Source organism: Dermacentor andersoni, chromosome 1 (assembly GCF_023375885.2).
Source record: "Dermacentor andersoni chromosome 1, qqDerAnde1_hic_scaffold, whole genome shotgun sequence".
In the NCBI taxonomy this organism is placed as follows: Eukaryota; Metazoa; Arthropoda; class Arachnida; order Ixodida; family Ixodidae; genus Dermacentor; species Dermacentor andersoni.
Window position 1 is genome coordinate 151,434,190 of NC_092814.1, and position 16,115 is coordinate 151,450,304.

At 47.5% G+C, this 16,115-nt stretch overlaps 1 non-coding gene across 1 annotated transcript; it reads right to left on the minus strand.

Annotated features, from left to right (window-relative positions):
• Positions 1–8,408: 8,408 nt before the first annotated feature.
• TRNAT-CGU (transfer RNA threonine (anticodon CGU)) lies at positions 8,409–8,481 on the minus strand. Its single transcript has one exon. It is a non-coding gene; the product is annotated as a tRNA-Thr (tRNA).
• Positions 8,482–16,115: the final 7,634 nt, after the last annotated feature.

Sequence of the window (16,115 nt, forward strand, 5' to 3'; positions counted from 1 at the left end):
TGTGCCTTACGGCATGAAATCGTGGGATTATCAAGTGCTAGAACTGTTTATCTCTGTCCAGAGATAGTCTACAAAGCGTCGCAGTCTCAGTATCTTATCATCATCAAAAATCTAATGAATCTCTTACAGGTATAACTGTCGAATTTTATTGTGTTATCACGAATTATCGCAGATATGTTCGTGAAAATGACATTGGTCTAACGTGCAAAGTCATTTCTATACCTATAGAACACTGACTTGAATTTTTTCTAAAGGCACGTGTCACTTCTGACTTTGACGATTTCATTTTCAGGCTGTTTCGAAAGAAGAGCTATACACTATTACGTGTTTCCCGGCAGGAGGAGAAACAGCAGCTATCCTATATTTTGAAAAAATGAAGGCCACTTTTTGGTGACGTGTACTCAAAATTTGCACTGTGTAGGTAGCTTATGTGCTCTGAAAACAGTTACTGAATAGTCAGTTTGTACCAGTTTTTATGCATTATACATGTCATTTAGTTTTCTTCATCGGTATCCTCGGTAAAATATGCGGGGCACGGTGTATTCGAAGTACGAAGGAATGTTCTGATAGACCAGCGAGATATGTTTATTCTGTGTAGGTTGATTACAGCCTTTGTAGAAAGTTACTCATTGAAGCGTTCCAGGGTGTCATAATGCCGCTAATCGAGATGTTTCTCTGACTCCTAAAACAAGAGCACGAGAGAAGGTTGGATTCCTGTGAAAATGGGAGAAGTTTAAGCGCAATGCACTGTGAAACTTTCACTTTCCTGCTTTAAATGCAACTCTTGCAGATAATTACTAAACCCCTGCTTTTCCATGAGCTTTAGTGCATCATACGAAATTCTTAGTGCCCTCGGCAGGCACGTACCCGGGGGGGGGGGAAGGCCGCCCCCCCCCCCCGAAATTAAGCGGCATAACCCCCTTCCCCGCCCCCACGCCACCACTCCTCGCACACATACCTAAAGCTCCGCCAAATCAATGTTGAGTCTTGACAGCTATTAGGCGGTCAACATTTTGCTGCCTTTCTTACTCCTTTTGGATGGCAGTAGTTATCGGCATCTCCTGTGGTGTGAAGGCCAGTTTTCTCATCGATTCTCATCGATTCGGTGCCCGAGAGATGAACTCGAGATGCGTTCAGTTGTCACTATCTATATCAACGGTCACGCGCATCGCTGTTCCTTCGTTAGTTCAACCTTCTTTGTTTAAACTGATCCAGGGACCAGGAAAGGGATTCGGTTCGTGGTCAGCTGGTCTGTATGTTCGTGGAACGAGTTGCGACCGGAGAAAACACCAGTTGCGTTTAACTTTTCCTTTCGCTTCATTATTTCCTCGAGTGACGGCTCGCCGCGATGCTGGTAGATCCTCGGAACCGTATACTCGCCATATGGGTTAGATAAGGTAGAAAATAAAATAATGTGAAGCAGCGCGTCAATTATCAAATCATGCAATAACTCTTAAACATATAAGAAATATGACTGTCACCCGTTACCTCGTCTGGTTTTCCCTAATGGTACAGCACTTTTCGTGCAAAATTGGCAACTGGAAACAGGAGTTACAAGGAGTCGACAAATTAAGTGATCTACTAAAGGAGAGAGCCAACGCAACAGCCATACAGGAAGGAAAAGCGAAAAGTAACAAATTTAACTGTTGTTTATGAAAATATTTATGGATCAACATCTATTTATTTAAAAAGGAAGTAGAGAAAACGGCGCCAGAAGTGAGAATAATTCCGTGTATTTTGAATGACGCTTCTGTCATCAGTCGAGCCGCCTGACGTAGTCACTTCTCTGCTGTGCTTATGTGGGTGTTGTTCTAACCCTCGGCGGTGGGTGCAGTGCGTCTAAAACTGCGGCGTCCTGTACTTTGCGCGGTTGTGCGGGACTGGCGGCCACGCATCGTTACGCAACTTTACAAATAGCAATATGACTCGGTAGATCAGTGAACGAGGGATCCAAAAGAACTGTGATTGTTCCGCAAGTATATATTTCTCTATAATTCTTCCAGAGCTAATTCAAAAAATGCTACTATAGTGGGATGCAACTTAAGTCTGCAGTGAAGCCCCACCCCCGTCCTCATAACCGCCATCCACTGTTCCTTCGTGAGGCTGCAAATAATTCATACTTCAAACTTTTCCGGTTACCCAAATAAGGCGGTAACCGCAAAAAATAAAATTATTAGCGCGTAATCTTATACGTTTTTCACTCGCATACTATAGTGGAATGGCGAAAGCCTAATGCTTTATTGAACTGAAATAAAATACTTGCTTCGCTGCAACTATTTATTCTAAAGTTTCACTTCAGTTGGCAGTGAAGTTTTATGAGTGAAACGTGTTCAGCAGTGGAATGAACTGTACCGCAGACTTTTGAAAAGCGAAATGCAGACTTCATACAATTTGTCCATGTCTGTTGCACTGCACACCTCATTGCTTCCGCCGATGAAAAGCCTCTTCAAGAACAGCAGACGCTCCGGAGGTATCAAATACGACGCCATTGTGAAAAGGCTGCATGACGACGATTTTGTTTGCTTCTGTGATTGGCTGGCGGAGTAACACAACCTCGCGCGGTCCGTGTTCCTTGGTTGCTAACTGCTGTTTTTTTATTGCGAAAGCAATACTGCTCGCACTTTCGTGGTCGTGGCGCCTCCTTACACAGCTGCGCGTCACGTGACCGTGTGACGTCACGCCAGACCGAGAGACGGGGCCCCAGCTCGCGGTATCGACGGTGGAGGCGAAGCCTTGCGCGCCGCTGCTGCGGCGCTACCGAGAGAGGGCGCTCTCTGGTGTGACGTCACGCTAGGAGGATAAATGGGGCTACAGCTCAGCTCCTCGCAGTGGTCGGCGAGGAGCTTATGCATAACTTTATGCATAATACGCTTTGTTACGGTACCTTAACGGAATGGGTCTAGAGGACGGTGTTGGTACATCTTTTCCTACCGCCCTAATCCTATACCCCCACTACAAACACACACACATACCCCCCTTTTTCTTTATGTATACATATAATTCCTTGCATTGACGGATCATAGCCTCCTTTATTTTTGAAAAATAGAGGAGGCTATGGACGGATTGACCAGTTCAAGTTGTCAACTTGTCAGTAACTGTCCTAGGAATCACTGTAATAAACACAATTCCACGATCGGATTGTTTACTTTCATTTTTTATTGTAACACTGAGAACTACATAGAACTTTATTTTGTATATGTGAGAGAAGTATGTGGATATCATGAGCTTAAGCCAATGTGCGATACACAGACAAAGCAGCTGCTACAACATGAACTGCATTGAGGGCCACACAACACATACGTAACTAAAGGTGCAAAATATAGGGGGAAGCTTCAAAATACGCTCTGTAGCACTGCAAAGTATAACATATATTGTATGTGTACAATAAATGTTAAAAAAAAACAATGCATAAATGTCCCATTTGCTTTCAAGTTTATTATCAAGTTCAAGTTTACTGAAGTTTGTTATGAGCATATGTACAACAGGAATCTACTGACACACCCGCAGTCAAGGTGGCTGTTCGAGGTGTGCTGGCTGCCTCAGTGTAAGAAAAAGAAATTGGGTGAATGTCGACACCAGTGCCACTACTTCTTGCCTCTGACCTGCACGTGCCTCCGCGGCACCTTTGTGCACAAGTGTGCTGGCGTGGCAAGGCGTAAGAGTCATCCGAGAGAAAGAGTATCGTTTACATGGAGAAGTGGCTGTTCACATTGCCTGTCGCTTTCCCTCAAATGTTTTCTTGGCGACTAGGGTGACACACCCGCAGTCAAGGTGGCTGTTCGAAGTGTGCTGGCTGCCTAAACGAAAGAAAAAGAAAGAAATTAGATGAATGTCGATACCAGTGCTATTGCTTCTTGCCTCTTACCTGCATTTGCCTCCATGGCCTCTTGGCTTGCGGAGTCTGCATGAGGGAGCTGCTGTGGCTAGGCGTAGGCATTGTCTAAGCAAAAAGAAAAGGCCATTCAAATAGGGAATTATGGAAATAAATGCAGTTATGTCTGCTTCTTGCACTCTTCTTGTCTAAAAGTTTTCAAACATAGTGTCCAGTATACACCAGCACTTTGACTGCTTCTGCTTTTTACCTGCAGGTGTTGCTGCGAGATCCTTAGTATGGCTGCGTGCAGCATTGTAACACTTGGTGGAGGCATTTTAAGTGGTAGTCAAAAATATAATCATCCTTGTCTGCATGAATGCTTTCAATTTCTAAATGCAGTGGTAACTATCACTATTAGTGCAAGGCCCCCCCACATCTATGTGGCAAGTGCCATAGCTCGAAACTGAATTTTTCCGTTAGTGTTTCACAAGGCGTCTGATATGTCCACATTAGATGTGATGTGTTTGTTTTATTTATCCCAGTGTGGAGAGAGCATCATTAAATTGTTTTTTTATTTTTGCGTGTCTTGTTTTTTGGTTTATTTCTGAATTTATCAAGCAGCAGTCTCATGATGCTAATGTGACTTATGTTATGGCAATCAGCTTTTCTTTTGCAGAAAAACAACGCATTTCCTGACCCATTGTTTGACATCCCCTCACTCGCATAATTTTGCAGAGTATTCTACCTATATTGACTTGCTTGGCCTCTACGAAAGAGTCTTGCATTTTCAAATACGACTCTTTCCTTAAAATCATTCGACACTTCTCATAATTTCTGTACCTTGGGCTACGGATACTCTGCAATCACCATTTTTGCTTGTTTCTGACTAGAAATGTTTTCTTTAATTTAGAGCTTAAATTTTACCTTTGGAACACACGGAAGGGCTTGCCATTGCATATCTGCATAAAAGGGAAACATGTTTCATTAAACATTTGCAAAATCCAATTGAAGATTGATGAATGCAGCTTGAAGTGTGATATGACTGAATGAGCCATAAAAGTAACTCATCTCACTTGGTAAATTAAAGCACATATTAGTGGGATGTACAAGATATGTTACACTAACGTGGTGGGTTCTCTTGCTTATACAGCAAAATAATCGGTGCGCGAGAAAAAAATTTTTGCATACCCCTTGTACACACTGATTTAAGGAAAATGAGCTGGAGCTTTCCGCATGATCTACTTATTTTACCTGCGAGTATGGTCAACAAAAATGTGTCCCAGCTGCTTAGTGGTATTTGAGATTATGTCAGTATTGCATATGTGCCTGTTGTCTAATATAATTGAATTTTGAAAATGCTCGCAGGGATCTGATGTGCATATCTGCAGTTTATGGATACATGTAAAAGACTCAGCATCAAGTGCAAGTGAACGGTCCCACAGGCCCGGAGTCGATCATGCAAATAGATTCGCTGCACAAATTTGTGACCAGAAAAGATATTCCACATGAAATGGCATGCAAGGAAGTGTTGAAAATATTGCACAGTTAATAAAACGCCTACGCTATGTGGGTTGATGCACTCGTTATGCAAAACGGAGGTGAGGCGTGCAGACAGGACACAAGAGTAAAGTATTTACAAGCAAACAACACGAGCGCCGCCCACTTCTCTACTCTTGTGTCCTGTCTGCACGCCTCACCTCTGTTTTGCATTATGAATCCTTACCAACTAGCTCAGCTTTCTGCCGTTCTAAGTCTCGATGCACTCGATTTCGTCCGCATTAGGCACTCGCCTCTTGATTACTTCATGGCAAAGAAATACTCGGCATCAGGCTGTTTTTCTGCTGTGGCCCTTGTAGAAGTATGATTGTTCAAAGTGCAACAATTAAACAGATTCTTTGAGTTGCTTGTGGCTTCGCCAGTACAATTCCGGTGCGCTGGTCCGTCTGTCCAGCGATTTCCTACTGAAGGGAAACCTGCAAATAAAAACACCGCTCCGCATGTAGAAAAATGCTCTACTGTGACGCTTCTCCAACAACTGTGATGCACCACAAGAGCTGCCTACTCGCGTGCTATTCTCAACAAGGAGATACATTCGTTTACTTACATGTGAAGGTATATGCCAGAGCACTTCGGGGCTTCGGTGTCACATAAGGCACGAGTGTGCCATAGCGTCCGATGTCGACGCGCGATCGCATGTCAAACCTAAACTGTACGAAACTACTACGCTTCCAAAAAACAGATTCGAAACTGAAATTCGCGTCATCCTTTATTGCATGAATGCGTACATCGTGATTTACATAAGTCACGGACTTAGCGATCGCTTTCTGTAAACTTAATATTAACGCACCACCTTCATAAAGCCATCAGGTATGTGTTTTTAGATGACAACGCATAAGGTGACCTGTACTTGTTTTCAGCTCTTTCAATAGTAATTGCGCTGGCCACATTGACCAGTAGCAACAGGGCGGCGCCCTAGAGGTTCCCACTTTTCCGGCCTAGCTTTTGCTCTAGAGTTGCTCTACTAACTCTATGCTGCTGGCGCCTTTCCGCAATCTTGATATTTCATGCGTTCAACACTGCCTAACTATCCGTACACGGGTGGCGAAGTCTGGTGCTACTTCGCACAATGCAAATTGTTACGCGCGTAGATTGTTTGCTGGCATGCATTTCTCTAGGATCCGTACTCAACAATTCTACGATGTTGTTAAGGTGCCGCGCGTTCCCACCAGTTCTTTTTTTTTTTTTCACTGTATAGTTGCGTGCAGCATATGTAAACAAATGCCCGCGCACATGTGTCCGCGGCGCAAGGATTTGGCGCGATGTACGCTTTGGCTGAACCTTCACTTGAACTTGCTTTATTGCACCAGATATCCATAAAACAAATAGCAAGGCTAACGTTTGGCCGGGGCGCTGCCTACCGGATGGGTCGGTGCGCGAACACGGTCGGCATCGTGTCTGGCCGCAGCGTCAGCTTTTTCATGGGTATCCCAAACTCGGAGAGCAGGCGAAAATCGTCGTTGTAGCTGCCTGGCGTGAGGTGTTCTTAGAACAAAACAAAAGCATCAGATAATCGCCAGTCCTTTCTGCCCACATTAATCTTCCAAGCCGTAAGTTTGACCGGCTCTTTGGGGAACCTGAAGTACGATACGGAGCACTCCTTGCTCCGTTCGCTCTAGCACCGAACACCGCTACACAGGCACCGCGGTGGCTTTGTTTCAGCCGTTAGAAGTTGAACGATTCCAATGGAAAACTGAACAAAGCAGAAGTTTCCCGCATGCCCGCACAGGCTGAGAGGCAAGGAAACCCCGTTTGCGGGAAATCTGGATAAGCTTAAGTTCAAGCTGCGGTACAGTACGTTCCTGCTATTTCTGAAAAATAAACACCATGCAGATATGTCGAGCGGACAAATTACGCAAGGCGTGAAGAAGCAGAACCGCATTAATTAAAGCGCAGCGCAGGGCCCAGGCGACACGACGGAAGCGGTCGACTGTCAAATTAACACTTCTGGGCCCGCCGCGGTAGCTTTGCGACTATGGCATTGCTAGAGGTCGCGGATTTGATCCCGATCGCGGCAGCCGCATTTCGACAGGGGCGAAATAGAAAACGCACGTGCACTTAGATTTTGGAACACGTTAAACAACATCATGGCATCAAAATTAATCCGGAGTTCGCCACTACGACAGTCCTCATAATCCGACTGTGGTTTTGACACGTACAGCCCCATAATCCAATTCAAGTTTAATACTTCTGCCACGATGCGATGCGCCATGTGAGGTAATGACCATGCTCAACCCTCTCAGAGGTTATGAAATATGGCGCACAAAAGCACCTCAAGCAAACACTTCTCCCCGTTTGTTCTGTGTACTACGCAGACAAACAGCAGTAGTGCATGCAAAGTAACGTTTAACATCAACTCACCACTCTCATGTTAGACTAAACGTTGAAGAAATTAAGCTTTCGCCTTCAACATCACCGCTAATTATCGTCAGTCAAAGTTACCAGCCTCTTCCTTCGACTTTTCCGCCGCCGCCTCCGCCGCCGCCGCCGCCGCCGCTGCTGCTGCTACTGCTGCTGCAGCAGCAGCAGCAGCAGCAGCAGCAGCAGCAGCAGCAGCAGCAGCAGCAGCAGCAGCAGCAGCAGCAGCAGCAGCAGCAGCAGCAGCGGCAGCGGCAGCGGCAGCAGCAGCAGTCGCTGTCTTGCACGCCGCATCGGAAGGTGGTCCAGAGCGTGCATATACATTGCAAGAGCATGGCAGAAAGCAAGGCGACGCGAGAAACTCGTTTGGAACTTTCCATCGCGTCGCATAGGCATAATGCCTCCCTGGACGTCGCCACATTAGCCTCTCGACAGCTGTAATTATCCGTAACTCCCCCGCAAAAGCATTGCAGAAACTGCAGCGCTTATCTTTCTACTAGCATGCAACAGTCCAGAGGGGAACGCGAAGAAAGGGAACCGAGGGGATTTTTATTAATCATATCATAAGAAACCAACAAACAAAGACACGAAGGACAACATAGGGGAAATTACTTGTACTCACTAAGGGAATTAAAGAAATGACAAATTACTGGAAATTAAAGTGGACGAAAGAACAACTGGCCGCAGGTGGGATACGAACCCACGTCTTCGCATTACGCGTGCTATGCTCTTACCAATTGAGCTACCGCGGCGCCGTTTTCCCATCCACTTTCTGTGGTATTTAGGTTTTACTACTGGAACTAACCCCGGGAGTGTTAGCCAGCGCCACCACTCACAAGCCTTGGCGGCGGATGTTGAACATCCTTTCTGCGGCAGGAGTCACGAGTACGGTGATCTATTTGGGTGACGCCAACTGGTCAATAAACCCACACATGCTACCTGAAGGCATCAATGTTGCCGGTTTCGAGACCCTCGCAATGTAATGAACGAACAGTGTGTGGTGTAATGAACAGTGTGCCGATATATTTAATGCTGCCCTTTCATCAGTATTCACGAAAGAACCTGAAGATACATTCCTTTCTCTACCCTCCATTACTGAACTGGCAATGCCAGCCATCATTTTTCATCCAAATGGCATTTAGTGCGCAATCGACAAATTGAAAATTTCATCGTCAGCCGGAACCGACGAAATTAACACAAAGTTTCTCAAAAACACTAAGGACATTTCATCCAAGTTTTTATGCTTGTTGTTTTTCACTCGCCACAGGTATCATCCCAGAAGACTGGAAGATGGGGAATGTCGTTCCTGTTTTCAAATCAGATAACAGAGACTCCCCACTCAACTATCGCCCCATTTCCCTGACTAGCATCCCTTGTAAACTCATGGAACACGTCATCTACTCCCAGATAATGCAGCATCTAGACTATATAAATTTTTTCACTCCATCCCAACATGGATTTAGAAAAGGTTTATCGTGTGAGACACAGCTTGCCATCTTTCTTCACGATCTTCATTCCAACCTTGATGCTAACTTACAAACTGACGCCATCTTTTTAGACTTTGCCAAAGCATTCGATAAGGTACCTCATCAACGTCTACTCTTAAAACTTTCCAGACTAAACTTGCATCGAGAAATTATTGCATGGTTAAAAGAATTCCTCACACATCGTTCACAGTCCGTTACTATTAACAACTACTCCTCTAACCGTCTATCGGTAATATCGGGCATTCATCAGGGAACTGTCCTTGGCCCCCTCCTATTCTTAATTTATATTAATGATCTGCCACAATATTTATCATGTCATGTCCGTCTGTTCGCCGACGATTGCGTTATTTATGCCCCAATTACTAATACCGCTGATCAAGAATACCTCCAGGACAATCTTAACCGCATTCAATCATGGTGCAATCACTGGTTGGTGACACTTAATCCCAATAAATGCAAGCTCATGTCTTTTCATCGTCGTCACAACCCGCATTTATTTACTTATAAGATTTCCGATTCTGCTGTCGAACTTGTCCCGTCCTATACTTACCTCGGTATCACTATCAGCAATAACTTATCATGGCGCGAGCACGTAACAAAGCTAATATCATCTGCGAATAAAAAACTAGGCTTTCTTAAACGTCTTCTTCACGACGTCCCTCAAAATGTAAAGCTACTTGCTTATAAATCATTAATCAGGCCAAAACTTGAGTAAGCATCCGCCATCTGGAATTCACAGCAAGCATACCTCATTGATTCATTAGAAGCTGTGCAAAACAGAGCCGCCCGTTTCATTCACCGCTCATACCCATCCTATATTAGTGTTTCATCTCTCAAGCAACAGTCCCAATTATAGTCTTTCCCTCCGTCGCCGTATTTCTAGCCTGTGCCTATTTCACAAATTTTATTATTCCCAGCTCAAACAGCAGCCATACATCTGCGCACGGCCATCCGCTGAAATTGGTCATCCGCTGAAAGTTTCACGCCAACGTACCCGTACGACTACATTTTCCAAGTCATTTTTTCTCAGAACAGCAAGCGACTGGAACGACCTTCCCCATGAAATTGCAGCTATCACCTGTCCATCAACCTTCCTAGAAAAAGTTACATCCCACCTGCCATCATGAAAAAAAAAAGTGTTTTGCTTTCTCATGTTAACCCCCTACGCGAGAAACTCGCTAGGCAAACTTTAAGGAAATAAAAATGAAATGAAATGAGAAGAAAGGGAACCGAGGGGCCTGATTTTTGTTAATCATATAAGACAACAAACAAAGACACCAATGACAACATAGGGTAAATTACTTGTACTTACTGTTGTTACGTTTCGCCTACAACACGCGGTAATGCCGGCGCGGATGCAACGGACGCCGGGGCTTTGTTCAAAGCGGCGGACATTTTGGCCCGTTCAACGACGCCGCAACGCCTACCCGCCAAGCGTGTCCAGGCGTGTTTCAGTGCCACGTGTCTTCGTGTGTGCGTGTGTGTGTGTGTGCCCTCGCTTGTCAAAGCGCGGCAGCCGGGGAGCGGAGTTCCCCGAATGAGGGGCCTGGGGGTCTCTCGGCTCAACCGCTCGCGCCGTCGTGGGCCCCTGCTGCGCCGTCCCGTGACCTTCATCCCGTGACCTTCCCTCCTTCCTTTTTGGACCGCGACGCCGAGAGTATAAGAGCAGCTGCCCCCGGACGCCAGGGGAGAGGCTCCGATTTGTACTGTTGAGTTACGTGCTCTCCCGTCTCTCCACTTCGGTCGACCTGACCGGCCGCTCCTTTGCTATGTTAGAATAAATAAGTTGTTTTGTTACCAGTCTTCTCATGCTTTGCCGGGACCTTCGGATGCTTCCAGTGCCCCAGGCCGCCAGGCCAACGCTACCCTTGGGGCTTGCGACCCATTGGCAATAACGGGCGTCAGAACCGAGACCCCAACAACTCGTGCCAGCGGTACGATTCCAACATCTGGTTGCCAGCGGTGAGATCGCGACAACGGAGGCCAGCAGCGAAGAGATGCGGTTGACTGTATGCTGAGCAGCACATCGACCATCCGGGAGCAGCGCAACGAGCCCTGTGTGATGACTGGTTGCCTGCAGCGGAACGACTGCGCTGAAGTCTTGGCTGCGAGGTTTGGTGAGTGCGGGACTTTCTTCTTCTGAGTTTTGCCAGGCTTTTGTTAGTGTTAGAAACAGAGCTGGTAATTGGGGTTGTCGTTGCTGCCGGGTTAGTTTGCGGCAAGACAATAGTAGACAGTAGAGAAAGCAGCATTCAGAGCAGCCATGGATTTGAAGTCGTTGCGCAAACCGATATTGCTGGAGCTTGCAAGAGAGTTGGGTCTGGATGTCTCAGACAAACTCAGAAAACCAGAACTGCTAAGGGCTATTCTTGAGTTAGAAGCTGAGGATGACGAGCTGTCGGAATGCCTTGAGACCATTGAGGAGAGGGAGCGTGAACTTAAAGAGCAAAAAGAGAAACAGGAGCTTGAACTTAAAGAACAGAAAGAGAAAGATGAGCGTGAACGAAAAGAACAGAAAGAGAAAGATGAGCGTAAACGAAAAGAACAGAAAGAAAAAGAAGAGCGCGAACACGCTTTGGAAATGAAGCGTCTCGAGGTAGAGATGGAACGCGCTCGTAATGGAAGTCAGGCACACGGTGCAGGAGAACGAGTATTGTTCAAAATGACTGACCTGATGCGGCCGTTTAAGCTTGGAGAGGACATTGGTTTGTTCCTGGTTAACTTTGAGCGAACGTGCGAGAAGCAGGGGTTCTCTCGGGAAACGTGGCCACAGCGCTTGCTCACTTTGCTTCCCGGCGAGGCGGCCGACGTAGTCGCTCGCTTGGAGAGAGAGGAGGCAGAGGATTTCGACAAAGTGAAATCGAGTCTGCTAAAAAAGTACCGGCTGTCAGCGGAGGCGTTCCGTCGGAAGTTTCGGGAAAATGAGAAAGGCAGAAGTGAGTCGTATACAGAGTTTGCCTACAGGCTAATGTCAAACATGCAGGAGTGGCTCAAAGAAGAGAAAGCGTTTGGTGACCACGAGAAAGTTCTGCAGTGTTTCGGGCTAGAACAGTTTTATAGTCGGTTACCTGAGAACGTGCGGTACTGGGTCTTGGATAGGCCAGACGTTAGTACGGTGGCTAGAGCCGCTGAGTTAGCCGAGGAGTTTGTGACGCGTCGGGCTCGCGGAGCTAAGGACGGTCAAAAGGGTGAATTTGGCTCCAAGTTTGAGAGGCCGAAGTTCACACCCATGAGAGCAAAGGGGGATACACGTAGTGCGGATGCGAGTGAAAGCAGTCCGACCGAACGTAAGGAGACGGCGGCAACCGAAGCCGAACGCAGAAAGCGGTTCGAGACGAGGCAAGCGCGCGTTTGTTATACGTGCCAGAAGCCGGGTCACTTTTCGGCGCAGTGTCCAGAAACAAAAACACAAGTCGTGTTTTTGTCTATATGCAGCACTGACGAGAACATGAAGCTTCTCGAGCCTTACATGCGAGACCTCCTCGTGAACGGGAAAGAGTGCCGAGTGCTTCGCGATTCCGCAGCTACAATGGATGTAGTTCACCCCTCTTACGTAGAACCCGATATGTTCACGGGCGAGTGTGCATGGATCAAGCAAGCAGTGGAAGCTCATAGCGTGTGTCTGCCGGTAGCAAAAGTGCTTATTGAAGGACCTTTCGGAGCACTTGAGACGGAGGCCGCAGTGTCATCTATGCTGCCCCCCCAGTACCCGTACCTATTTTCGAACAGGTCCGATCACCTCCTGCGCGAGAAGGGGCTTTTGTTTGGTGAGGCTAGCGTTCAGGCCTTAACCAGATCGAAGGTTCGGGAGCTCGCTGCAAAGGCGGTAGTTGCGGGGCCGACGTTGTTGAACGATGAAAAAGGGTCAGAGGCGCAGCAAGCTGGTATTCAGAGCACGCCCGAACAGAATAAAATTGAGCCTGTAGCGTTAAAGGCAGCAGATACTGGAGAGGAAATTCCCGACACGGGAAAGTTAGAAGAGCTGTCTCCAGATTTGCTCATCGCGCCTACGTCAGACGGACTTAACAGGTTGCTAAAAGTCAGCCGCTCGGCTTTGATAGCCGAGCAAAAGAAGGATGGCAGCCTAGAAAACATACGCTGCATTATCAAGGAAGGTATCGCCAAGAAAAATGCTCGCTTTGTGGAAAGAGGTGGGGTCCTGTACCGGAAGTATCTAGACCGCAGAGGAGTGGAGTTCGATCAGCTGATCGTGCCTCAATGCTATCGTCAGGATCGGTTGCGCTTGTCGCATGGGGGTTCGTGGTCCGGACACCTAGGAGTTAAGAAAACTAAGGACCGTCTCTTGCAGGAGTACTATTGGCCAGGGTGTTTTCGGGACGCAGACCACTTTGTGAAGACATGCGACACCTGTCAGCGGGTGGGCAAGCCAGGGGACAAATCGAGGGCGCCGTTGAAGTTGGTACCTATCATTACGGAGCCTTTTAGACGGCTCGTTATTGATACAGTGGGACCTCTGCCGGTAACAGCCACGGGGTACCGACACATTTTGACTGTGATCTGCCCAGCGACAAAGTTCCCTGAAGCAGTGCCGCTTAAAGAACTCAGCTCAGTTGAGATAGTCAATGCACTACTGTCCATATTTGCGCGAGTTGGTTTTCCTGCAGAAATCCAGTCAGATCAGGGCACAGTGTTTACTAGCGCTTTGACGACAGCCTTTCTCGAAAGGTGCGGGGTAAGGCTATTACACAGCTCAGTGCACCACCCCCAGTCGAATTCCGTTGAGAAGCTCCACTCCGTCATGAAGCGCGTGTTGAGAGCATTGTGTTTTGAACATCAAACTGACTGGGAGCTGTGTCTGCCTGGAGTGATGTTTGCTTTAAGAACCGCGCCGCATGCGGCTACGGGGTTTTCGCCAGCTGAGCTGGTGTACGGTCGCTCGCTGCGATCTCCGCTTCGCATGCTTCGAGAATCATGGGAAGGCAGGGGCGACGACCCAGTCGTGGTAGAGTACGTGCTTAAGCTCCTCGAACGCTTAAGAAGGGCACAGGAGTTGTCAGGTGAAGCAATGGCAGAGGCCAAGCAGAGGGCCAAGGTTTATTATGATCGGACAGCCAGGGCCCGTCGTTTTGAGGTGGGCGATGAGGTCATGATATTGCGCACATCGCTAAAGAACAAACTCGACGTGCAGTGGGAGGGCCCAGCACGGATTGTTCAAAAACTGTCGGACGTTAACTACGTGGTGAGTCTGCCAGGAAAGCGGAAAGCACAGCAAGTTTACCACTGTAATCTGCTCAAACCCTATAAGCAACGGGAAGCAGTGGTGTGCATGATGGTAAACGTGCCCGAAGAGCTTCCGGTCGAGCTTCCGGGACTAGGCTCAGTGACGAACAGGAAAGACACCGATCAAGTCATTAGTGACTTAATAAGTAAAGCATCGCTGTCGCCTGAGCAGAAAACAGAACTACACCAGCTCTTACAAGAGTTTCAAGGTCTGTTCTCTGAGAGGCCTGGTAGGACTTCTGTCCTTACTCATGACATAGAACTTACCTCCCCAGAGCCAGTACGATCCAAGGCGTACCGGGTGTCACCCCGCCAGAGCGATATTATGGAGGCTGAGGTAAAGAAAATGCTACAGCTCGGTGTTATTGAAGCGGGTGAGAGTGATTATACTTCCCCTTTGATTTTAGTTGAGGTACCGGGCAAGGAACCTCGTCCTTGCGTCGACTACCGCAGGCTTAATTCCATCACTAAGGATCAAATTTATCCGATCCCTAACATCGAGGAGCGCCTTGAGAGAGTGAGTAGCGCTCAGTTTATTTCCACCCTAGATCTTGTCAGGGGTTATTGGCAGGTTCCACTTACAGAAGAGGCTAGTAGGTATGCGGCCATTCATTTCACCAATGGGAACATTCCGTCCTAAAGTTTTGAGTTTTGGTTTGAAGAACGCGCCATACTGCTTTTCAAGCCTCATGGATAAAGTGTTGCGGGGACAGCAAGAATTCGCTTTACCGTATCTAGACGACGTAGCGATATTCTCCGCATCCTGGCCGGAACATATGGCGCACTTGCGGGCAGTGCTAACCCGCCTGCGCGATGCGGGCTTGACAGTCAAGGCTCCCAAGTGCCAGTTAGCACAGGCCGAGGTTGTCTACCTCGGACACGTGATTGGTCGGGGTCGACGCCGCCCCTCTGAAATAAAGGTGGCCGCTGTGCGAGACTTCCCGCAACCGCGTACGAAGACCGATATTCGGTCGTTCTTAGGTGTCGCCGGCTACTATCAGAGGTACATCCCCAGGTACTCTGATATCGCGGCTCCCTTGACGGATGCTCTAAGAAGGACAGAGCCGCAAACAGTCGTCTGGGATGAGACGAAGGAAAGAGCTTTTAGCGCCCTAAAGAGCGCCCTAACAAGCCAGCCTGTGCTACGATCGCCCGACTACACAAAAGGGTTCGTTGTTCAGTGTGATGCTAGTGAGCGAGGCATGGGCGTTGTACTGTGCCAACGGGAAAATGGAGAAGTAGAACACCCCGTCCTGTATGCTAGTCGTAAGCTGACCAGTCGTGAGCAGGCGTATAGCGCCACCGAGAAAGAGTGTGCGTGTATCGTGTGGGCCGTTCAGAAATTGTCATGTTACCTAGCCGGCTCGAGGTTTATCATTGAAACGGATCACTGCCCTCTCCAATGGCTGCAGACCATCTCTCCCAAAAATGGCCGCCTCCTGCGCTGGAGCCTCGCTTTGCAACAATATTCCTTTGAGGTGCGTTACAAAAAGGGGAGTCTCAACGGTAACGCCGATGGCTTAAGTCGAAGCCCCTAACGTGAGAATCAGCCTCAAAATCGCTTGTTACTGATGTTTTTCTTCCTGAGGCAGGATTTTTAACTTATTGCTTTTGTATAGTGTTTCAAAGTGATGATGTGCTTTCTAGTGCAATTTTCC